The sequence below is a fragment of the Myotis myotis genome, unplaced genomic scaffold (genome assembly GCF_014108235.1).
Source record: "Myotis myotis isolate mMyoMyo1 unplaced genomic scaffold, mMyoMyo1.p scaffold_m19_p_1, whole genome shotgun sequence".
Lineage (NCBI taxonomy): Eukaryota > Metazoa > Chordata > Mammalia > Chiroptera > Vespertilionidae > Myotis > Myotis myotis.
This window is the reverse complement of record NW_023416313.1, coordinates 30,759,689-30,785,465: the sequence shown is the minus strand read 5'-3', so window position 1 is coordinate 30,785,465 and position 25,777 is coordinate 30,759,689. Positions and strand designations below refer to the sequence as shown.

Genomic DNA, 25,777 nt, shown 5'->3' with positions numbered 1-25,777 from the left:
TGCCCGTGTTCGACAAGAGCCATTCATTGCCTTGTCTAACAACCCATGAGCATAGCTCCCAGGACCCCTACAAGGTACACCCCCAATTGTAGGAGTCACTACACTAAGCCCAACGTTCCAGCCACTCACCAGGTATTGATAGTTCCTCGCAGTCCCAAGCAATTTACCAGCGGGTCATTTTTACCATAAACCATGTTGCCTAGTAACACAGTTGACATTCTGCCTGTATGGTTTCCTGGGAAACAGAGCTAGAAGGTTAACTGAATTCAAAACCAGCTTCTCATGCTGCAAGACAAGGGTTTTACTAACACCTCAGTCACAAATAGCTTCCTACGGAGAGCTCCCTGTACAGTAGCCAGAGTGACCTTTTCCAAACGTATGACAGCCATGCTAGTCTTCGGCAAACCCTGCAGTGGCTCCCCAGCTCACTACAGCACTTCCCATTTGTCTGCTGGCCCTACCTGAGTTGGTCCCTCGTCACCTCTTTCCGTTTTCCTGCATTGCCCTTGCTTGTCAGCTCTAATCACCCTTGTTCTTGCCAGGTGTTTTTCCTTCATTGTGTTGGCTCTTCCCCATGGCTGGAACATGCTTACCCCCGACATCCATTTGGCTGACTCTTCAAATCTTTGCTCCTCCCCGCTCCTCCCATAGCTTTATACTCCCATAATTTACTTATTACATATACTGTTTATTGTCTCCCACTGTTAGCATGTAAGCTACAAGAGGGCAAGATTCTTCATCAGCTTAAAATTATTTTGAATTTTTCTTGAGATTTCGTCTTTGTGTGTAATTTAGAAGTATGCTGTTTAATCTCCAAGTATTTTGCGATTTTCCAGTTAACTTTCTGTCATTGATTTCTAGTTCAATACCAAAATGATTTCTGTTTTCTTAAATTTGTTAAGGTGTATTTTATAGCCCACTATTTGTTCTATTTTGGTGAATGTTCCAGGTGAATGTGAGATGAATGTGTCTTCTGCTCTTGTTGAAGGAAGTAGTCTAGGTATGTCAGTTATATCCAGCTGATTGTTGGTGTTGTGGTGTTGTGGCGTTCAACTATGTATGTCCTTAATTGATTTTCTGCATGCTGAATCTGCCCATTTCTGATAGAGGGGTGTTGATGTCTCCAACTATAATAATAGTGGATTCATCTATTTTTCCTTGCACTTTATCAGTTTTTGTCTCACATATTTTGATGCTCTGTTGTTAGACATATACACATTGAGGATTGTTATGTTTTGGAGAATAGACCCCTTTATTATTATGTAACTGGCTGCTGGCTGGGGCCTTTCTTCCCTGGCTGCTGGCTGGGGCCTTCCTTCATTCTGTGCCACCCCCTGGTGGTCAGCGCACGTCAAAGCGAGCGATCGAACACCCGGTCTCCCGGTCGAACTCCCAAGGGGACACTTTGCATGTTAGGAATATATATTCCTCTTTATCCCTAATTACTTTCTTTGCTTTAAGTTTGCTCTTTGTGAAATTAATATAGCTACTCCATTTTTTTTTCTTTTTAAATTCTTACCTGAAGATACACTCAGCTGATTCTAGAAGGGAGGAGGGAAGGAGGGACAGAAGGAGGAGGGAGGGAGGGAGGAAGAGAGAGAGAGAGAGAGAGAGAGAGAGAGAGAGAGAGAGAAAGAAACATAGATGCATGAGAGAAACATTTGGTTGATTGCTTCCCATATGCACCCTACCCCTTACCGGAGATGGAACCTGCAACCTAGGTATGTGCCATGACTGGGAATTGAACCAGCAGCCTTTCGGTGCATGGGGCAATGCTACAACCAACTGAGCCACACTGGCCAGAGCTGCCTTGCTTTTTGATCTTCTATAATAGTCTTTGTCTTTTAATTGGTGCATTTTAGACTGTTGATGTTCCAGTCAGTTGTTACTGTAGTTGGATTAATAGCTACCATATTTGTTACTGATTCTATTGTCACCCTTGTTCTTTTTTTGTCTTATTTTTTCTGCCTTTTATGGTTTTAATTTGAGCATTTTATATAATTACTAGAGGCCCGGTGCACAAAAATTTGTGCACTCGGGGGGGGGAGAGGGGGTCCCTCAGCCCGGCCTGAGCCCTCTCGCAGTCTGGGACCCCTCGGGAGATAATGACCTGCTGACTTAGGCCTGCTCCCAGGTGGCAGAGGGCAGGCCCAATCCCTAGGTGCAGCCCCTGGTCAGGCTCAGAGCAGGGCTGATTGGGGAGTTGGGGCGCCGCCCCCTGTCATGCACAGAGCAGGGCGGATTGGGAGGTTGCGATGCCACCCTCAGTCATGCTCAGGGTAGGGCCGATTGGGGGGTTGGGGCTCTGTACCCTGTCATGCACAGAGCAGGGCCCATCAGGGGGTTGGGGAGCTCCCCCCTGTCACGCACAGAGCAGGGCCCATCAGGGGGTTGGGGAGCTCCCCCCTGTCACGCACAGAGCAGGGCCCCTCAGGGGTTTGAGGCGCTCCCCCCGTCACTCACAGAGTAGGTCCGATAGGGGAGTTGGGGCACCGCCCCCTGTCACACACAGAGCAGGGCTGATTGGGAGGTTATGGCTCTACCCTGTCACACACAGAGCAGGGCCCGTGGGGGGGGGGGGTTGGGGCGCCGCCCCCTGTCACACACAGAGCAGGGCTGATTGGGAGGTTATGGCTCTACCCTGTCACACACAGAGCAGGGCCCGTGGGGGGGTGGGGGGTTGGGGCGCCGCACCCTGTCACACACAGAGCAGGGCTGATCAGGGGGTTGGGGAGCTCCCCCCGGTCAGGCACAGAGCAGGGCTGATTGGGGGGTTGGGGCGCCTTCCCCTGTCACGAGCAGAGCAGGGCAGATAGGGAGGTTGTGGCCCCGCCCCCTGTCACACACAGAGCCGCAGGGCGATCAGGGGGTTTGGGCGCTGCCCCCTGTCACGCTGATCCCGGTGCCGGGAGGCCTCGCGGCTCCGCTGATCCCGGTGCTGGGAGGCATATTACCCTTTTACTATATAGGATAGAGGCCTGGTGCATGGGTTGGGGCCGGTTGGTTTGCCCTGAAGGGTATCCTGGATCAGGGTGGGGGTCCTCTCTGGGGTGCCTGGCCAGCCAGGATGAGGGGATGATGGCTATTTGCAGCTGGCCACACACCCTTCAGGGTGGGGGTCCCCCACTGGGGTGCCTGGCTAGTCTGGGTGAGGGGCTGAGGGCTGTTTTCAGGCTGGCGGGTGACTGAAGCTCCCAACTGCTCCTTTTTTTCTTTTTTCTTTTTTTATTCTGGGCCAGCTTTAGCTCTGGCTCCAGCTCTGAGGCCTCTGCTGCTGAAAGCAGGTATCTGGTTTGTTTGGGTTCTATAATCAAAACACTGTAGCAACTCCAGCTCTGAGATCTGGCTGGCTGAAAGCAGGTTTCTGGGGTTTTGTTTATCTTCTATATTTATAACAATGTTTCAAACTGCAAGCTCAGAGGCCGGCAAGGCAGGCGGGGAACATTGGAGTCCTCTGTCACTGAAGCAAGCAAGCCTCATGTTAGCTTCCAGCTGCCTGGCTGCCAGCCGCCATCTTGGCTGGCAGTTAATTTGCATATCGCCCTGATTAGCCAATGGGAAGGGTAGCGGAGGTACGGCTAATTACCATGTTTCTCTTTTATTAGATAGGATGTTTTATCTTCTTACTTAGTTTATCAGTTTCACTTTTTAAAAGTTGTTTTTAGTCATTGCCCTAAAGTTTGCAATATTCATTCACAACTAATTTAAGTTCACTTTTAAATTATACTGTTTCATGGGTTCTGTGGTTACCTTCAAGTCCTCCCTCTCTTCTTTTTCCTTGAATCATTGCTGACCTTCATTTCACAAGCATATATCTATATACATACACACACACAAGCATACATAATTGAATACATTGCTGCTATTATTTTGAACAAACTGTTAACCTGTCAGATCAATTAAGAATAAGAGAAATAAAGTTTTTATCTTCCCTTATTTCTTCTTCAGTGCTCTTCCTTTCTTTATGTAGGTTAATGGGTCTATTGGCAACTAATTCCCTAAGTTTTGTTTGAGAAAGTCTTTATTTCTTCTTCACTTTTGAACGTGATTTTTTTCTGTCACCATTGTAAATATTTCACTCCACTCTTTTCTTGCGTGCATAGTTTCTTAGGAAAAGTTACGTGTAATTCTTATCTTTGCTCCTCTATAGGTTAAGTATAAGTAAGGTGAGTTTTCCCCTCCCCGCTAGCTTTCAGGATTTTTTCTTTATCTTTGATATTCTATAGTTTGAGTATGATATGCCTGGTTGCAGGGTATTTTTTTAAAATATATATTTTATTGATTTTTTACAGAGAGGAAGGAGAGGGATAGAGAATTAGAAACATCTGTGAGAGAGAAACATCAATCAGCTGCCTCCTACACACCTCCTACTGGGGATGTGCCCGCAACCAAGGTACATGCCCTTGACCGGAATTGAACCCGGGACCTTTCAGTCTGCAGGCTGACGTTCTATCCACTGAGCCAAACCGGCTAGGGCTATTTTGGTTTTTATTTTGGTTTTTTGTGTGGTTTTTTTGTTTGTTTGTTTGTTTTTGTTTTTTTGCATTTATCCTTCTTAGTGTTCTCTGAGTTTCCTGGATATGTGGTTTGGTATCTTATGTTAATTTGAGAAAATTCTCATTCATTATTGTTTTAAATATTTCTTCTGTTCCTTTTTGTGGTATTCGCATTATGTATATGTTACATCTTTGTAGTTGTCCCACGGTTCTTGGGTATTCTGTTCTGTTTTTCCCTTTTATTCAGTCTTTTTTCTCTTTGCTTTACAGTTTTTTATTCTGTTTCTTTTCAAGTTCCTGTTGAGAGATCTTTAAGTTCAGAGATTCTTTATTCAGCTGTGCTCAGTTTAGTGATAAGCCCTTCAAGGGGATTTTTCATTTGTATTTGATGGTTTTGTTTGTATTTTCATTGATTTCAGAGAGGAAGGGAGAGGGAGGGAGTCAGGGAGGGAGGGAGGGAGAGAGAGAGAGAGAGAGAGAGAGAGAGAGAGAGAGAGAGAGAGAGAGAGAGAGAAACATCAATGATGAGAGAACATCACTGGCTGCCTCCTGCACGCCCCACACTGGGGATTGAGCCCACAACCAGGGCATACACCCTGACCGGAATCGAACTATGACCTCCTGGTTCATAGATCGACACTCAACCACTGAGCCACGTTGGTTGGGTGTTTTGATTTGTAGTGTTTCTTTTAATTCATAGAATTTCCATCTCTCTGCTTATATTTCCCATCTTTTCTTGCATGCTGTCTACTTTATCCATTGGAGCCCTTTGCATATATTTGAATTTCCAGTTGATAATTCCAGCATTCTTGCCATTTTTCAGTCTGATGCTGATGCTTGTTTTGTCCAAATCGTGTTATTGTATTTTTTGCCTTTTATTATGCATTGTAATTATTTCTTAATAATAGCCGGACTTGATGTACTGCTTTTGAGTGAAAGGAACTGCTATAAAAAGGTCTTCAGTGTTGTGGTGGTACAGTATGTGGGAGAGGAAGTGTCTGTAGTCCTACGATTAGGTCTCAGGCTTTAGTGAGCCTGCCTGTGCCTCTAGACCAGCAATTTTCATCTCATGGCACACATAAACGAATTACTAAAATTCCGTGGCACACCAAAAAATACATTTTTTGCCTACCTGGCAAAAAAATCAGTCTACCTTTCCTCCCCTAAATGGAATGGTTGATTTTTTGAAGGCATAATCTATTAATTAAGATCCTCTATTTCTATGGTTATAATCCATTTCTCATTATAATGCCATATTTCTCTTTTTCTGTCTCGGAAGCTTCTTTCCACTTATCAGATTTGCTGGATTTTTTGAATTTTAATCAAATTTTTTTGGAATTTTCAAATGCTAATTAAGTTATGTTAACTTATATGCTACAATGTAAAAAATGTCCAAGTGTTCAGTGCTTAAAGCACAAAGATTTATTTCTCACTTAATGTCCAGTCCATGCCTTTTAGGCAGATTGCCTTCTGTGTACAAGCTTAGCATTGCACATGTATATCTACACCTGCCTCCAGGATTGCTGAGATGGTGGGAGAGAGGTACAGAGCCCAGCACAGAGGTCAAATGCTTCTGTAGGAAGTATAGCTATCACTTCTACTCACATCTTATTGGCCAAAACCAGTCACATGACCACAACGAACTTGAAGAGGGAGAAGGAAAGTCTAATCCTCCGTTATGCCCAGAAGGAAATGGAAACTGGGTAAGGTCATTAATATCCTTTATATCTTTCTGTATTTATTTTTTTGATTAGCTGATTGTATTTTTTTTTTTTTTGTGAGAGGCTCTAAGTTTCTAATCCTCATTGTGGACACTCCTTTGGTAAGCCTGATTACCACTCCTCCTCATCCCCTCCACCCCCCAAAAGAGTGAATAGCTTAGAACAGAGGTTCTCAACCTGTGGGTCGCGACCCTTTTGGCGGTCGAACGACCCTTTCACAGGGGTCGCCTAAGACCATCCCGCATATCAGATATTTCCATTACGATTCATAACAGTAGCAACATTACAGTTATGAAGTAGCAACGAAAATAATTTAATGGCTGGATCACAACATGACGAACTGTATTTAAAGGGCCAGAAGGTTGAGAACCACTGGCTTAGAAAAGCAAAAGGTTTTTGCCTTTAACACCTTGGGTTAGAAGTTAGCCAAGATCATTTTCTTTGGAATTCAAAAATTTGGGTCAGTTCTCTGTATCTGCCGATTGCTTAAGGTTGTAGATTTTTTCATATATCCATTATTCTGTAGATAAATGGTACAGATTCTACCCCAGCCTGGCATGACATTTTATTCTCTCGTCCCCTTCTCTCAAATCATAGTCAGAGTTTGTTGAAGATTGTAGTTAGTATTTAGCCCAGTGAATATGATGGAGGGAGGGATGGAGCATGGGCCATTTTTCTTCTGGGATGCACCTAAGCAGAGTGGATGGGGAAGCAGGCTCTCAGAGCAGATAATGAATGGTTGATATAATGGCAGGTTGCTCCTCCTTCCCTATTGTTACCACCTTAAAATATCTTTGTGGAAACTCAGAATTTCAGGTGTGGGGTGAGACCCTTTTCTAATTTCTAATGTTGCTTGAGTTTTCCTGTGTTGATTAAGTCATCTTGGGATATTGGAACAGGGAGCTAGTAAAATACATAACTTTAGGTTTTCATCTGAGTATCATTCCTTCTTTGAAGCTTGTTTTGATGTAGGTTGATTCAGATATATTAGCAGGGAAGAAAGGAAATGTTTGAAACCTTTGTTTTCTGGGAACATTAGGTTATATCTCAAAATGGATTTAAGGGTATGCAAATATATTGGGCTTATTTGTTGAAGACAAGAAGTTCGCCTTTCTTCCTCTGTTATCCTGCACTCTTATCTTCTCTAACAGCTGTAAAGTGGAAATTTGTGAGGTCGTTAATATTCATTTGGTTGAATAAAATGTTTGAAAGTCTATATATTGACTTTTTTTTAGCGCATGTCATTTATTTTCATTGGCATCATTCATTTAATCAACAAATGTTTATTGTGTGCCTGTGAGACTGGAGATTATAAACATTAAACAAGACAGTCTCTGCCCCCCTGGAGTTTGCCTTTTAATTGGGTAGACAAAATTAAACAAATATTGGATGATAAACCCTATGATGAAAAACTAAGTGTAGCTAGAGCGTGATGTGTGGCAATTATTTCAGCTAGGGTGGTGGGGAGGGCCTCTTTGGGGAAGTAATCTGAATGAAGGGAGGAAACAAATCATGCTCTAGGGGAAGAACTTTCCAGGCGAAGGGATTATAGGTGCACCCACCCTTCATCCCCCCCCCAGTGTGGGAATAAGCTTCTTGAACTTGAAGAATAGTGGGAAAGTTGGTGTGGCTAGAGGTAAGGAAAGGTTAGAAAGGCGGGGGATATTTTTTCTGCATTTGATGGGAAACTACTGGAAGATTTCTGAGCATGGGAGGAGAGAATAAATGTATATTCCAAAATGGTCATTCTGGTTACTGTGTGGAAATTGGGGAATGAGTAGACGCAGGAATATCAGTTAAGAGGCTACTTGAATTGTTTGGGCCAGAGATGATGATGGCTGGGAGCAGTGGACGGGAGAGAAGTGGTCTGAAAATAGAGTTGACAGAACTTGCTGACGGGTTAGATGTGAGGGTGTGAAGTAAAGGAATGAATAAAAGCGACAGCCAGATTTTTGGCCTGAACAACTAGAGAAATGATGGCATTATTTACTGAGGTGCAATGCCGGGGGTAGGTGTAGATTTAGGAGAACCTATTGAGAGTTGAGTTTGAGACCTATTAGATGTCCAAATGGATAGTCGAATCGGTGGGGTTAGTGCTCAGGAGAGGGAGAGAGAGCACAGAGACACCATCTATCTGCCGACAAATCCCAAATTTGAAGTTAAGGCCTTGAGACTGGGTCAGGTCCCTTAGAGGAAAGGGTCAGCGGAGAAGACAGCCAGGAGCTGAGCCGGGGCTCTTTCACGTTCTGAGTTGGGAAGAAGGCAGAGGAAGAGCAGCCGGCTCACGAGGAAGCGGAAGGAAACCGGGAGAGCATGGCTCTTTGCTGTCCAAGGGAACAGGGACTTTCAAAAAGGGGAGCGGAATGCTGCTGTAAAGTCGAGTAAGATAGGGACTGATACCGACTTGGATTTCATGTGGCGCCGAGGCCATTAGTGACACTGACAAAAGCCTTGGAGTTGGGTAGAGCCGAGAAAGGGATTGAGGGAAGGTGGTGAAATACTGAATAGCGACAACTGTGCGGAGCACTTTTATTATAAAGGGGAGCAGAGAAGTGCACCAGTCACTGGCAGGGGTTTTGTTGCCAAGAGGTAGAAGGCTAGTATGTGGGGATTCAGGCTCCCCTCTACTCTCCCCCCCACTCCACACACACACCTTCCTTCCCTTCCACCATGCCAAGCAATTCTCAGACAATCTCCCTGCAGCATGTGTTCACCAACCGGAAGCTCTTCGCACCCTGTCCATTTGGGTTTTTATGGATGAGTCATTACATAGGCATGATAGAGACATCATTGACCATTGGCAAGTGATCAGCCTTCAGCTGCCCCTCCCCTTAAAGGTGGGTGGGACTGAAAGTTCCGACCCGCTAAACCAGGGGTTCTCAACCTGTGGGTCGCGACCCCTTTGGGGGTCGAACGACCCTTTCACAGGGGTCGCCTAAGACCATCGGAAAACACATATATAATTACATATTGTTTTTGTGATTAATCACTATGCTTTAATTATGTTCAATTTGTAACAATGAAAATACATCCTGCATATCAGATTTTTACATTACGATTCATAGCAGTAGCATAATTACAGTTATGAAGTAGCAACGAAAATAATTTTATGGTTGGGGGTCACCACAACATGAGGAACTGTCTGAAAGGGTCGAGGCACTAGGAAGGTTGAGAACCACTGCTCTAAATCACAAGGTTGGTTCTTTGGGCAACCAGCCCCTGTCCTTAGGTTCAGTCTAAAAGTCACCTCATTAACACAAAAGACACTTATGGCTCTTATCACTTAGGAAATTTCAAGGGTTTTAGGAGTTTTGTCAGAAATGGAACAAGACCAAATATATATATATTTACATATTATAAATCACAATATCACAGGAGGACTTTTTTTTCTTTAATGTGGGTGATTATTATAGTATGTTTGTAGACTGATGGACAGGATCCCCAGAAATGGAGAGAAAAGATGTGAGTTTTTTGTTACCTTGAAACTTATATTCTGAGTTTTAAAAACTGGTTTGGAGATGCGTGGTGTTGGGTGGAAGTTTTCGCTACCCCACCCTCTTCAGGGAGCCTTTGTAATTTTATTTTTCTCCTTTTGGCTTGCTTAGTCATATTGTGTATCTTGATAGATTCTTATCTTTCACATTTCTGGTAAATGGTGATTATTAGGAAGTTGAACCAATTGTGTATTAAAAAATGTAAAAGAGATTTAACAGGGAATGTTTCCCAAGGCCCATTGTTTGCCGCAAAAAGGAAACCACTGACTTCTTGTTACATCAGTGAAGATAAAATTGTTTGGTGAGCACAGTACTCCTTTTGTTAGTAACGCTTTTCAGACTGTGATCAAAAGAAGCTACTTTGTGAAAACAATGTTAATGAGAAATGGAGACTTTTGTTGCTAGTGGGGATTTAATTAGTGAGAGCCCTTAAAAAGCTGATTTCTTTTCATAACATTTTAAAATCTTCTAATTGTGGAGATATTTGCTATAATTTAAATTATGAAAAGATATAGTTTAAGCAAGTAAGAAGTTGGGTATTTAGTTTTTAATTTTTTGAAATGTACCTCAAGTTTTAATTTTAAGGGAGAGAATGTAGCAATACAGGCTGGTGAGAATGTTTACTTTCATTCTGAAGCAGAAGGAAATGCATAATAACTGTGAAGATAGTTAATATTATTGTGAGACTGTATTTAAGGTGTGAGTAGACTATATATCCCATCCTCATTATCTCCCTTCCCACTGTAAATTCATGCTTAATAGAAAAGTTCTTGTCACCAAGGCTAGTATGTGGGGATTGATAAAAACAACATTTAGAGAAGATGGGGCATGTGATAGGAAATTTGGGCTCACTGGCGACCAACCTTTTTGGATTATTGGACTTTTCAGTTGGAATTTTATCTTCTACCCCTGCCTTTCAATGCCTTCCGCCTCCCATCCCTGCTGAAAAAATCCATTGTTTCTAATATCTTTGTCAGTAATAAAGTTTCCCAATTTTTGAGTACCTAAGAAATGTACCCTATGGATAAGCATCAGAGAAAAGCAGCGATTATGTTTAGATTCAAATGTGTGACCCTTCCACTAGTGTAGTGATTCTCAATATTTTTTTCTTTTTCTTTTTTGTCTACATATAATTACCGGGTACATGTTAGCCTCTTTTTCCTTTCTTTCTGTAATTTGAGTCTTCTAAATCTGCAGAATAGTGTCATATAATATGGAATATGTTTAAACCATGTCCTTTGTGCAGTTTTGGAGTTATTGTTGAAAAGTAAATAACACGAATGAACCTTGAGGCACATCATGGTGAGCGGAATAAGCTAATCACAAAAGGACAAATATTTCTTAGGAGGTACCTGGAGTAGTCAAACCCATAGGAACAGAAAGTTGAATGCTTGTTGCCAACGCTGGGGGCGGGGCAGAAATGGAGAGTTATTGTTTAATGAGCACGGAGTTTCCGTTTTGCTAGATGAAGAGTTCTGCAGATGGGTGGCGGTGATGTTTGCACAACAGTGTGCTAGTACTTGAATGCCACTGAACTATACACTTAAAAGTGGTTAACATGGTCAGTTATATGTTATGTTCATTTTACCACAATTTAAAAAAAATGTAAATGACAAAACTATTTTGGCAAAGCTTGCCCTCTCTCCCCATGTTTGGTAGATTTTAAAAAATATATTTTTATTGATTTCAGAGAGGAAGGGAGAGGGGAAGAGAGAGATAGAGAAATATCAATGATGAGAGAGCGTCACTGATTGGCTACCTCCTGCACGCCCCTTACTGGGAATCGAGCCAGCAACCCGTGCATGTGCCCTGACCTGGAATCTAATCATGACTTCCTGGTTTATAGCTCGATATTCAACCGCTGAGTCACACCGGCCGGACCATTTTTTTGGTAGATATTAGTGAATCAAGTTGTTCTTTTTTTCTTTTCATTTTATTTATTTATTTATTTATTTGGCTCTATCCACTGAGCCAAACCAGCCAGGGCTCATTTTATTGAGATGTATTTGACTCTGTATAAGTTTAAGGTGTACAGCATAATGACTTGATATATATATATATATATATATATATATATATATATACACACAAATCAAGTTGTTGATTAAGTCATGAAATAGTGAATTGCTGTTCTTAACATCACGAATCTTTGTGAGGTTCCCATAAATTGAAAACTAATTGCATACCAGAAATTTTCATCATCTTAACTTCTAGAGGTGTCAATTTTTAAACTGTTACTTTTAGAGCAAAGAGTACAGTTTGGATGGAAAAGATGTTTTGTTTTGTATGTCAATTTAAAAAATATTTATTGAGTACTCCTTTTGAATGAACAATAGTAATGACATTTGTTGAGTGATATCTATTGGCTATTGACTGAGTTTACACTATACTTCTAATTCTTCTAACACTTTATAATCCTTGTAAAGCATCCCTTGAAGGTGTTACTGTTGAGAAACCCAAGGCTCTGGATAAATGATTTTCTCCTTTAAAAAGCGTTTTAAGGAATTTCAATGCAAAGACATGAAAGGAGGGCATTCCAGATGGATGAAAGATAGGGGTGTAGGAATGAACGGGGTGTGTTTGCACAGAGCCGAGTTCAGCCTGACTAGTTAGAGAACATTATCGCGATGGGCTAGCAGCTTATTCTTTTCCATTAGGATCCTTGACTTTGAAGCTAATGAACTTCTGGAACTTATCCTGTAGGCATGTGGAGCACCACTGAATCACCAAGCCAGGGAGTTTCATGATTAGAGTTGTATATTAGGAAGGTGCATTTGGCAGCAATATCAGGTAGTATTGGAGTAGTGAGAGGGGTGGTCAGAGCAGTTAGAATGACCACTTAGAATACTTTTGAAGTCATTAGGAAGAGTTAGTATTGTAGTGATTGGGGTCAGTGCACGTGACTGGTAGTTGAGGATAAGTTGGTCGGTGAGAAAGTAGAGGCACAAGTGTGTAGTAAGAGGAAATAAAGAGGAGTCTGTGGTGCATGAGTAATTTTTTTTTAAATGATTTTGTTGTTGTTGCTTAATGGTCACCTGAATACACAGGTGAGATGTAGGTTAGCTTTCAGAAGGAGGCTTCGGAGAGCCTGAGCACAGGAAGAGGGACTTGGCAGCCTTGAGTTGAATCTGAAGTTTCCATTGTGCACCCCCTTTCAGTTTGAGAGATGAGAGTATCTGTAGAGAGGAAGAGACTGTGGGGTGTCTGGGAACTTGAAGGGTAGAAAAGTCTCAACCTCTCTAAGAGGGAACTCACTGGGGACAACCATCACTCTTTCGGAGCACGAGATAGAATAATAGTAATGTAATAGTAGTATACTTTCATTAGTCTTTTATGCAAATAACTTATATAAGATCAAGTTTCTTCTCTCTATGCAATATAGTTTCTTCTCTCTTATGCAACCCAGTAGTTGTTGGGTTGGTTAAACAAATTTGGTTAAAATGAGGAATAGTAGGAAAGAGACGTACCTTAAATATTTTATAATTCATAAGTGTATAAATGCTTACATGTCATCAGTCTTCTGCTGTATAGCTGAGGTCTTCTGTTTAGGATATTTTAAAAGTGACTTGCCTTTTTCAAATTGAAAAGCTTAAGTTTCAGCAACAAAGAATTTTCTTTTTGTGCTCATATTTTTGATGTAATATGTAACTAAATTACATCACTATAGTTAATACAACTGGCATAAGCAGATTTTGGAACAAATAAAATTTACTCTTGAGCCCGGCTGGTGTTGCTCAGTGGTTGAGCATCAACCTATGAACCAGGAGGTCATAGTTCTGTTCCCGGTCAGGGCACTTGCCTGGGTTGTGGGCTAGATCCCCACTGTGGGGCGTGCAGAAGGCAGCTGATCAATGATTCTCTCTCATCATTGATGTTTCTATCTCTCTCCCTTCCTCTCTGAAATCAATAAAAATATATATTAAATTATAAAAAAATTACTCTTGATAGGCATGCAACTCGGTTGTTGATAGAAAAATGAAATGGTGTATCAGAGAGAACCCCTCCTCCCCCCAAAAGGAAATGGAACCTCGGAAGTTGTGGCTTGTCCATGGTTTTAGGTTTGGCAAGAGTTTGGTTTTATCTTGAATTCAATTATATATTTTTCATTATATAGTATTTTGCAAGGTGATGAGGAATAATATGTGGAATATTGGTTAGTGCTGAGGAAATGATAGAATATATATATATATACACATACACACACATATATATGTAATATAGCAGCTTTACTGAGCTAAAATTCACATATCATCCAAATCACCAATTTAAAGTGTATAATTCGAGGTTTTTGTATATTCACAGAATTGTGCAACCATCACCACAGTCGATTTTAGAACATTTTCATCATCCTCTAAAGAAACCCATCTCTTTTCCTGTGGCCCTAATCAAACTCTAATCTACTTTCTCTCTATATAGAGTTGTCTATTCTGGACATTTCATATAATGTTAAGATTCATTTTTGTAGCATGTATATATTAGCACTTCATTCCTTTTTATGGAAGAATAATATTGCATTGGAGTGATATGTCACATTTTATTTATTCATTCATCAGTTGATGACATTTGTGTTGTTTCTGTTTTTTAGCTATTACAAAAAGTGCTACTATACACATTTGTGTACCTATTTTTGCATGGCTGTATGCTTTCACTTCTTTTGGTATATATCTGGGAGTAGAATTTTTGGGTCATGTTTAACTTTTTTAAAAAAATTTATTTTGTCTAAAGTTTTACATGTCTCTTTTTTCCTGCTTGACCCCCTCACCCGCCGCGCCCCCAGCCATTCCCACCCTGGGCAAGCCCCCACCGCCCCAGTGTCTGTGTCCATTGCTTATGCTAATATGCATGAATACAAGTCCTTTGGTTGCTCTCTAACCCCCCTCCTTCCCTGCCATTTGTCTCTGAATCTATTCTTGTTCATCAAATTATGTTGATCATTATATCCCACATATGAGTGTGATCATGTGATATTTATCTTTCTCTGACTGGCTTATTTCGCTTAGCATAATGCTCTCCAGTTCCATCCATGCTGTTGCAAATGGTAAAAGTTCTTTCTTTCTTTTTTTTTTTTAAAGGGGAGAATGGTGATTTTTATTTTTATTTTTTTAAATATATTTTATTGATTTTTTTTTTACAGAGAGGAAGGGAGAGGGATAGAGAATTAGAAACATTGATGAGAGAGAAACATTGATCAGCTGCTTCCTGCACACTCCCTACTGGGGATGTGCCCGCAACCAAGGTACATGCCCTTGACCGGAATCGAACCCGGGACCCTTGAGTTCGCAGGCCGATGCTCAGAGCCAAACCGGTTAGGGCAGTTCTTTCTTTCTTATAGCAGCATAGTATTCCATCGTGTAGATGTGCCACAGGTTTTTAATCCACTCACCTGCTGATGGGCACTTAGGTTGTTTCCAAATCTTAGCTATGGTGAATTGTGCTGCTATGAACATAGGGGTGCATATATCCTTTCTTTTTGGTGTTTCTGGTTTCTTGGGATATAGTTCTAGAAGTGGAATTAGTGGGTCAAATGGGAGTTCCATTTTTAACTTTTTGAGGAAACTCCATACTGTCTTCCACAGTGGCTGCACCAGTCTGCATTGCCACCAGCAGTGCACGAGGGTTCCTTTTTCTCCGCATCCTCTCCAGCACTTGTCATTTGTTGATTTGTTGATGATAGCCATTCTGACAGGTGTGATATGGTGTCTCGTTGTTTTGATTTGCATCTCTTGGATGATTAGTGACTTTGAGCATGTTTTCATATGTCTCTCGGCCTTCTGTATGTTCTCTTTCTAAAAGTGTCCATTTAGGTCCTTTGCCCATTTTTTTTGATTGGATCGTTTATCTTCCTTGTGTTAAGTTGTATGAGTTCTCTGTAAATTTTGGAGATTAAACCCTTATCTGAAATATCATTGGCAAATATGTTCTCTCATGCAGTGGGCTTTCTTGTTGTTTTGTTGATGGTTTCTTTTGCTGTGCAGAAGCTTTTTATTTTGATTTAGTCCCATTTGTTTATTTTCTCCTTTGTCTCTCTTGCCCTAGGAGCTGTGTCAGTAAAGATATTGCTATGACATATGTCTGCTATTTTGCTGCCTATGGAGTCTTGTAGGATTTTAATGGTTTCCCGTCTTACATTTAAGTCCTTTAGCCATTTTGAGTTTGTTTTTGTGCATGGTGTAAGTTGGTGATCTAGTTTCATTTTTTTGCATGTATGTGACCAAATTTCCCGGCACCATTTATTGAAGAGACTGTCTTGCGGTCGGTCATGTTTAACTCTTGAGGAACTGCCAGACTGTTTTTCAAAGTGGCATGCGTATGTTTTTAAAGTGATTTTATTTTTCTGACTATAACAGTAACAAATGCCCTTTGGAGATATTTTGGAAAATATAGAGAAGCATAAAAGAAAAAAAATCACTTTTTAAAAATCACTATTTAGAAATAATATTTAGTAGGTTTATTTCATGTTTTAATGTATTAAAAATATGGCTGAAATGATATATAATTGAGTCAGGCCTTTTTTGTTTTAGTTGACAGCATTTGCCCATGTTATTTTTGAAATTGTATTTTTATTTTATCAAAGAATATCTGTTCTGTTCTCTTTAGTGTTCTCTCTTTTTTTAGTTTTTCAAATTTACAATTAGTTCAGAGGAGTGTGGGAAGGGAGTGGGAATAAATACATTAATCAGTGTATCATGTTTAACTAGAAATTACTTCTAGGTTAACTAGAACCTGATAGTGCATCTGCTGAGTAAATCATAATTTACTTAACTATCTTCCAAATTTGGACACTTAGCTTTCTTACAGTTTTTCTTTATAACTAATGTAAAAATTTTATACGTAAAATTCTGTGCATTTTGAGTTCCCAGAAGTGTAATTAGGTCAGTAGCTATGACTGTTTTAAAGATTCTTGTTCTATGTTGACAAATTGCTTTTCATGATGGTTGTCAAATTTACATTTCCTTTAGCAATCGATATTTATGCCTTTTTTACTGCACCTTCATAAGCAGTGAGTAAATGGATAACAGTCAAGTTTTAAGGCCACTTAGCAGGGACTTTTTAGTTTTGTTCTCTGATGTATATGGTGCTGGTACAACATAGGCATAGTAGGCACTGAATCTATGTTGAATTGCTTCCAGTAGGAAAGAGAAATTTTGTTCTGAAGGACAAGAAAATAACTGCCGTTTGATTTTCCAGGAAAAGTAGCCTTGTTATACCGATCATATTGAAGCTCATGTTTTTATGAAAAAGGAATGAAAGCAAAAATTAAGTGTATTTGGAAAAATTTACATTTATTTTACATTTAATTTCGTTTGAACATTTACATGTTTCAGAAGTCAAAATGACACATTGAGTGCTGTTAATTCCTATCCCTGTTTCCTATTGTATATATACTTCTGTACCTTACTTGTTCTGGTGATCTTTTCATAGAAAAACACTAAGTGCTTCCTTATTCATTGTTACAGCTACATGATATTCTTTCTTATGGATGTAACATAGGTGACTTTACCAACCCTCTTGGGTTGTTTTCACTTTTACAAGTAATCCCACAATAATCTTGCTTTATTTTGTGAGTGTACAATTACAATATGCCTTTAGAAGAATGTCCCAGAAGGATTGTTGAGCAATGGAGAATGCTTACCTCCTTGGGAACTTTTTGAAAGATAGATAGTTCTAGGGTTAATACTCCAAGTCCCATAATGTACTAGTATATGCCTTTAAGTACCATGTAAGCACTCTTAGGATGATGGCTCTTGTGTCGTCAAGAAACAGGTGGTGAAGAAGTTCATCATGTACTTGAGAAAGATGTTACAGGTGGTGAAAAATACATTTAAATTAAATCTTGTTTTCTCTTTGCAGATAGATTTTCCCTATATAGTTGAAAATTTTTTTATAAGTAAATTCTTGTTGGCCAAATTCTCAGTTATAAAAACTAATTTCACTAATGATAAAATGTTACAACTTTGTTACAAACATGGCTCTTACTAATAACCAACCATATTTCTTTCTTTTCCAGCCTTTATCATTCCATATTCTGCTTTGTACATGGTGAATCACTGCTGCTTTGCACTGGCGTGCCCATTTGTGTGCCTACAAAATACAAGATTGAAAAGGCTTCTAGATGGATCCTTTCCAAATTTGGTGTCTTTTCTACAAACTGTGTGCCTCAACAATCCTTTCTAAGTGGTAAGGATATGTGTTTAAAAAATAATAGAACTTTGTAAAACAATATTTGGATTGCCTTCTCCTATTTTATACCTTCTCTTTTTACATATAAGTAATACCTGCACTATTTTTGCTAATTAAAAAAAAAATCACAACTTGAAATAGCAGTAACATCAAGTTTTTGGCTGCTTTAAATCATCCTTTTCATATTATATTCTGGTTACAGTATAATATGTGTTATTTATAAAGAATAAAAATATGAGAACAACTTTATGTTTGTGTACTCTATGTACTCTATAATCCCTTGTTATGAGGCTGAGGTAGTTTATCCCAGGATTATCATTTCTTATCTATTTAGGTATTTGAATACATTGGGTCAAGAACATCCTCTTCCTAGCGATTGTAAATTATGTATACATTTATGGAGATGATAAGAGAGGTGTGTAATTCCAGTTCTTCTTTTTATAGCAGGCACTATGTGTGTCTCCATATTCTTAACATTTTTTTTGGAATTGTAGATGCTAGTTAGCCAACATGTTTTTGAACGTCTGAGATTTACTTAGAACACATTTTGGGGGTGGGGTACAGAGGAATAAAATGGAGCAGAACAAATTGCTGAAATTTGAGATCTTTAAAATAAAATGATTGAAGTAGGTTCATTTTGAGTGTTAGTCAACAAATACTTACCAAATGCCTGCTCTTTATGGATGAAAATGTATAATGTCATTTAGCATTTCTAAGGAAGTAAGTCACCAAATGGAAACCATGGTGCAAGGCAGGGAGGTACGTTTTAGCTCTAATTCTAACCATTAATTGCATTGTGTTCTTGAGTACAGGTTAATTTGCCTTAGTAGACCCCGGCTTTCTCATCTATGAAATGGGTGAATTAAGCTAAATGATATATAAGATTTTTTTGGTGTTTTCATATACCTAACACTTTATGACCATAATGAACAAATTGATAGATTTTTTTTTTTTTGAAGATACAATTTCTTCCCTAACCTGTCTCACAGAGATATTTTCTTTCTTTTTTTTTTTTTTTTTTAATATATTTTATTGAGTTTTTACAGAGAGGAAAGGAGAGAGATAGAGAGTTAGAAAGAAACATCGACCAGCTGCCTCCTGCACACTCCCCACTGGGGATGTGCCCGCAACCAATGTACATGCCCTTGACCGGAATCGAACCTGGGACCTTTCAGTCCGCAGGCCAACGCTCTATCCACTGAGCCAAACCGGTTTTGGCCAGATTATTTTCTTTGAACTGTGGGATTAGAATAAGATCCTCACTATCAGAACATTTTTCAATTAACCATTTTCTTTTGAAGTTGATGTCTTTCTTCTTTCTTTTATTCTTTTCTCTCCACATTCTTATCCTTCTCTTCTGTTGACTTCTATAGAAATTTTCTTCATGTGACTCAGATGCTCCTTGTCTGTCTTTTGTATCATATTCATGGCTCTCAGCATAGCCCTTGACCTGGTTGGCATCCATCATTTCCAGGACACTATGTCTTAGAACAGTGGTTCCAGTCCTGGGGCCCTTTTAAAACCTTCTGAACTGAGCCTGGGAGAGGGGTCTGATTCTTTGGCAGGTAGCTGAAACCAAGTAGTAAACCAGCGTTAGTTCCCCAGGCCTGGAGTGCCACAGCTCTGTGTGCTCCTCAGACCCCATCACCTCTTCCTCAGACCTCAGCCTCACCTGGACCACTTCCATTTCTGAGGTCTTGGGAAGTTTCCTGTCATGTTCATAACCCTGTATCATGTCTCACTTTTCGAATCTGTTCTTTGTCTTCGTTATGACTTGTAGTTTCCTGGAGTTTTCTTATTTTTAGTTTTTTTCCTAGCCTCATTCGCCTTCTACTCACCCCAACCCCGTGGTCATCCTTGCAGCAGCATCTTGCGTTCTCTTGCCTTTTAACATCCTGAGGAACCTGTTTTACCAAATCTCAAATATAAGTTAAAATGCCACCTGCATTCTTTTCTCCTAGTTCCAGCTGCTTGATGTGTTTGGAAAAGGTCTGTCTAAACTGGTTCTTTTCAAAGTTGGCTGCTTAGCCTTCCTTCAGAAGACCACATCCCCTGTCACTGCCAGCTTGCCTTTTTGGGGCTCCCTAGCATACTTCCTGACCTCTTCTTTTCACTTCAGATTTGTTTTTGGTGTCTGAAGAAGAAATCTTTTAATCGGAAATTTAAACCATATACAGAAGTAAATAGACTTGTATAATAAATAAACCCTGGTATAATGAACCCCCTTGTGCTAATCAAAGTTCAATAATTATCAAGTCATGGCCAAATTATCTGTCTCCCACTGACTTCTCTCCCTCTCCTGTATTATTTTAAAGCAAATCTTGGACATCAGATCATTTATTTGGATTTCAGTATGTATTCTTAAAGTATAAGACCTTCTTAAAAAATATATATGTGTATACACACACACACACACACACACACACACACACCCATGAGAATGCTTGAGATCTTGGTTCCAGCATGTTATTAGTTTGGCTCCAATAAATTCTTATAAAAGTAAATATACAAATTAACCACGATACCATTATCATCCTTAAATAAACAACAATTTCAGTATAATCACTTACCTAGTTGGTGCCAATCCTAACTCTTATCCAGTTAAAGCAGTTGACTGGATTAAATTAGGATCTAAGTAAGCCCTCCTTCCATTGAAATTGGTTGATTTTCCTCTTAAGGTTTCTTCCTCACCTGCACCTTCCCTTTTTGTCCTGAAAATTGATTTATTGAACAAATTGGGTCCTTGTCCTGTAGATGTGGCTGCTTCTGATTATATTTCTGTGAAGCGATTAACCTACTAATCTATCCTTCGTATTTCTTGTTAATTAGTAGTTAGATCTCGAGACATGCTCAGATTCAGGTTTGATTGCTTTTGGCCGGTGTCTGTAACAAGTGACTGTGTGGTGCAGACGTCTGCTTGCTGGTGGTTAGTTGCTATTTGTGCGCAACGCTTTGGATGAGAGGTTGGCAAACTCTCTCTGTAAGGGAGCAGATAGTGTAGATTTTAGACTCCGTGGGCCATCTGGTCTTCCCTGCAGCAACTACTAATCTCTGCTGTTGTAATGGGAAGGCCGCCACAGACAAAATGTACTAGTAAGTGAGTGGCCATGGCTGTGTTCCAGGAAAACTTCACTTGCAGAAACAGGTGATGGACTTCCTGCTGTAGGTCTATTAAATCATTAGGGGTTGCAAGATAGTGATATTTTAATGCTATCACTGTACTGTGCATATATCAGATGGCATGTTCTATAAAGAGACAGCATTCCTCATGTGTTGTTTGTTACCTTAGAGGTACAGTTTGTACAGTCGCACACGACCTAACAGTGTTTCAGTCACCAGGGACCGCATACATGACGGTGGTCGTGTAGGGTTACAGGGCAGGTAAAAAAATTCGTATTGCCTAGTGACGACGAAGCCGTCATAATGTCATAGTGCAGCACATTACTCACGTGTTTGTGGCGATGCAGGTGAAATAAACCTGTGCCTCCTGTTGCATAAAAGTATAGTATGTAAATTATGTACTATGCTTTTTTGATAATTATAACAAATGATGACTGTTACTGGTTTGTGTATTCACTATACTGTACTTTTTATCATTATTTTAGTGCACTCTTTCTACTTATTAAAAAAAGTTTGCTGCATATATCCTTTCTGATTGGCGTTTCTGGTTTCTTGGGATATATTCCTAGTAGTGCAATTCACCATAGCTAAGATTTGGAAACAGCCTAAGTGCCCATCAGCAGATGAGTGGATTAGAAACTGTGGTACATATATACAATGGAATACTATGCTGCGGTAAAAAAAAAAAGGAACTCTTGCCTTTTGCAACAGCATGGATGGAACTGGAGAGCATTATGCTAAGTGAAATAAGCCAGTCAGAGAAAGATAAATACCACATGATCTCACTCATTTGTGGATTATAGAGAACAACATAGACTGATGAAAAGGGACAGACTCAAAGACTGAGAAACAGCGATCAGGCTATCAATCCCCAGAAGGAAAGTAGGGGAGGGCGGGGGTAAGGGGAAGAGATCAACCGAAGGACTTGTATACATGTATATAAGCCATACCAATGGACATGGACAACAGGGGGGATGGGAGCATGAGTGTGTGTGGGGGGGAGGTTGGGGGTTAATGGGGGGCATGAGGACACATTTGTAATACCTTAACTAATAATAAAAAAAAAAAAAAACACACACAAAGGAAAAGGTTGATACATTTAAAAAAAAAAAAAGTTTGCTGTAAAGCAGTATGCCTGATACATCGTGTTTATTGCGTCTCTTGTTTGCATCATGTTCTCTTGCTCTTGATTTAATCTTGTGGGTTTGTTGTTGTTTTGTACAGTAGCATGACTGTAGCGTAGGAGCAGTAGGCTGTATCCCATGTAGCTGAGGTGGGCAGCAGGCTGTACCATCTGGGTCTGTGTAAGTGCACTCCCAAGTTCCTACAGCAATGAACTCCTCCGGAGACATATTTCTCAGAATGAATCCCAGTCAGTAAGCGGCTCATGACTGTGTAGTAGGATAAAGTTGGATAAAGGTCAAAGTTTCCCTTGGCTTGCCAATTTCAAAAAGTAAGTTGGTTATATTAGCATTCTCCAACAGTGACCAATTATGGTCTTCCCTTCTCCCCCAAACTTGTTATGGACTCTTTAATTTAAACAAAAATTATGATTTGGATTTTTAAAAAATTATGTTCATTATTTTTATTGGTACTTAAATCATTTCGTCTTTGGGGTGTGGGAGCTTTTTCAAGTTGCTTACTGAGTTACTTTAACATGGCTAGTCATTTTGGAAAGCTTCTTTGTCTGGTGTGACAAGGAATTCCAGGCTCACTGTGCACGTATTCTCTACACACCTAATATCACCGAGTTCTCTAGAGAGTCCTGATTCTCTTATTGGGGAATGGGATTTCAAGACTACAGTCTGGGCGGGCTCTAGGGCTTCTCATTGTTAATGGATTGATCACTGTTTCTAGGCCTCTTCAGTAGTCAGAACTAAAAAATATATATCTAACGATAGAGAACCTCATGAGTTCATACTGATACATCTAATTCAATGACAGCACAAAAAGATTTTAACTTACTCTTTTTAAATTGATATTTTCATCTTTCTCTCAGCTGAGAATCCTGGTTCTCAATGCGATGAGGAATAAATACAATTAGAACATTCTATACTTATTTATAGTACCCCATTATACTAGTATACTGGTCAGTCTCCAGGTAGCAATACCAATGTTAAAGGTTTGCTTTTGTCTGCCCTTTTTCGCTCAGTATTACATCTGTGAGATTTACCCATGTTGTATTTAATAATAGTTTGGGTTTTTATTTCATTGTCTTGTGGCATTCCATTGTGTGAAAGATCACAATTTTTTGTCCGTTCTCTAGTTAATGATTTTTTGAGTTGCTTCTGGTTTGAGATAATTATGAATAAAGTTGCTATGAACATTCTTGTCCATGTCTTTTGGTGGACATAGGCACTTTTTCTCTTGGATATACAGATGCTCCTTGACTTGGCTTATGTCCTGATGATAAGTTAAGTCCGTAGTAAGTTGTAAGTACATTTCATACACCTAACCTAATGAGCATCGTAGCTTAGCCTAGCCTACCTTCAACATGCTAGGAACACAATATCCAAAAAACACTGGCAGCACAGTACACTAGACTCTAGTGTACTAGAGTATCATTTTTTTACCCCCCTGATCGTGCGCAAAGCTGGGAGCTGTGGCTTGCAGTGGCTTCCCAGAATCATGGGAGAGTAGTGTACATATTGGGAGAAGTGTACATAGCCTGGAAGAAGATCATAATTACAACTTTGAAATGCGGTTTCTACTAAATATGTACCGCTTTCCCACCATTGTAGAGCTGAAATATCATAAATGGAACCATTGTCATTCAGGGGCCATCTGTTTACCCAGCAATGGAAGTTGCAGCTCTCTTTTGGACAAAGGGTACATGTCCCTAGGAATGCTTAGTCATAGTACTATGTATTAATTATCTACTGCTGTGCAAGAAATCACCCCAAACTTAGTGGCTTAACTCAGCAAACATCTCACAGTTGCGTGGGTCAGTTTCTGTAGGGGCGCAGCTTACCTGAGTGCCTCTAACTCAGGGTGTCTCCAAAGCTGCGGTCTGCGTGTCAGCTGGGGCCACATTCATCCCAAGGCTCAATTGGAAGGGACACAAAGGATCCTTTGGGGTGCTTTCAAGCGCACTCATGTGATTATTGGCAGGTCTCAGGTCCTTTCTGGCCGTTGGCCAGAGCACCAGGTCCTGGGCCCCTCTATGGGACAACTAACAACGCAGCAGCTGGTTTATAGTTTGGAGAAAGGCAGATAGGGTGTCCACGATGGAAGCCATGGCCTTTTCATAACCTTTTCCTAGCGTGCCAACCCATCACATAGGCTGCATTCTTATTTTGAAAAAAATTGTGGTAAAATGTACATAACAAAATTTACAATTTTCACCATTTTTAAGTGTACAGTTCATTGGCGTTAAAGTACATTCACATTTTTGTGCAATCATTACTACCATCCATCTCCATAATTGTTTTCATCTTTCCAAACCGAAACTCGGTACCTATTAAATTATAACTCCTCATTCCTGCCTCCCCCCAGCCCCTGGCAACCACCATTGTACTTTCTCTTTCTGTGAATTTGACTACTTGAGATACTTCATAAGTGGAATCACAGAATATTTGTCCTTTTGTGACTGGCATGGTTCACTCCGCGTAACGTCTTCCATGACCATCCATGCTGTGGCATGTGTCAGAATTTCTTTCCTTTTTAAGACTGAATAATATTCTATTGCATGTATATACTACACTTAGTGTATCCATTTATCCATTGATGGACATTTGCTTCCTTCTTTCTGTCTATTGTGAATAACACTGCTATGGACATCGATGTTTTGCATGCTATTCTTAGAAGCCAGTCTCTGAATCTACCCCATACTTAAGAGGAGGTAATTACCTAGAGGTGTGAATACCAGGAGGTGGTGGGCTCCTCTCAGAGTGACTACCACACTGTTTAGGTCAGTCTTAATAAATTTTCTCTACAATTATGTACTAACTGGATATGGATTTAAGTTCATTTATTTACTTTTGATATTTATTACCTGTTCTAAATATAATTTTGTTTTATAATTATGTATACTAGCTTCATAGTTTCAAAGTCAGATCCACAAAACGAGGGTTTAGTCAAGGGAGTGTAAGTTCTCTGTTTTCTCTACCCTTTTCTTCCCCTCCTAAGTAATTAGATTCTAAAAGCTTTGGTTTACTTTCCCATCCTGTTATTGTTTTAATGTAAGCACATATACATTCATATTCCTCCTTTCTTTTATAAATGATAAAATGCTATATACCTTGCTTTTTTTTACTTAATATATCCTGGCGATCACTCCTTAGTTGTAAATTACTCAATTCCTTTTTATAGCTGCATAATATCCCATTGAATGAATAAATAAACCATATTTTATTTAACCAGTTCCAAACTGATGGGCATTTGGGTTGTTTCAAATTTTTGTAAATTGGGTTGTTTCTATTCACTGCAATGGATAGCCCTGTGCATATAAATGTCTTTTTTATGTTTGTCAGTATATATTTGGGACAGATTCCTAGATGTGGAATTGCAGGGTCAAGGGTAAATGAGTATACAGTTTTACTAGATATTGCCACATTTATCCTAAGAATTATATCTCTTTGTGTTCCCATCAGTAAAATATGAAAGTACCTATTTTTCTATACATGAACCTCATCAACAGAACATGACAGTCTTGGGTGTTTTTTATTTGTTTGTTTGTTTTTTTGTTTTGTTTTGCCAAAGGGAATTTCATTGTAGTGTTAATTTCCATCTCTCATTATAAGTGAGTTTGAACATATATTTTTTA

General features: G+C 39.7%; 1 protein-coding gene across 1 annotated transcript in view; it reads left to right on the top strand.

Annotated features, from left to right (window-relative positions):
* FRYL (FRY like transcription coactivator) overlaps window positions 1-25,777 on the top strand; it is a 246,965-nt gene that overhangs the window by 21,597 nt on the left and 199,591 nt on the right. The window contains exon 2 of the mRNA XM_036333414.1: window positions 17,720-17,889. The gene's annotated coding sequence lies outside the window, so the exon portion shown is untranslated. The remainder of the gene's footprint in view (window positions 1-17,719; window positions 17,890-25,777) is intronic.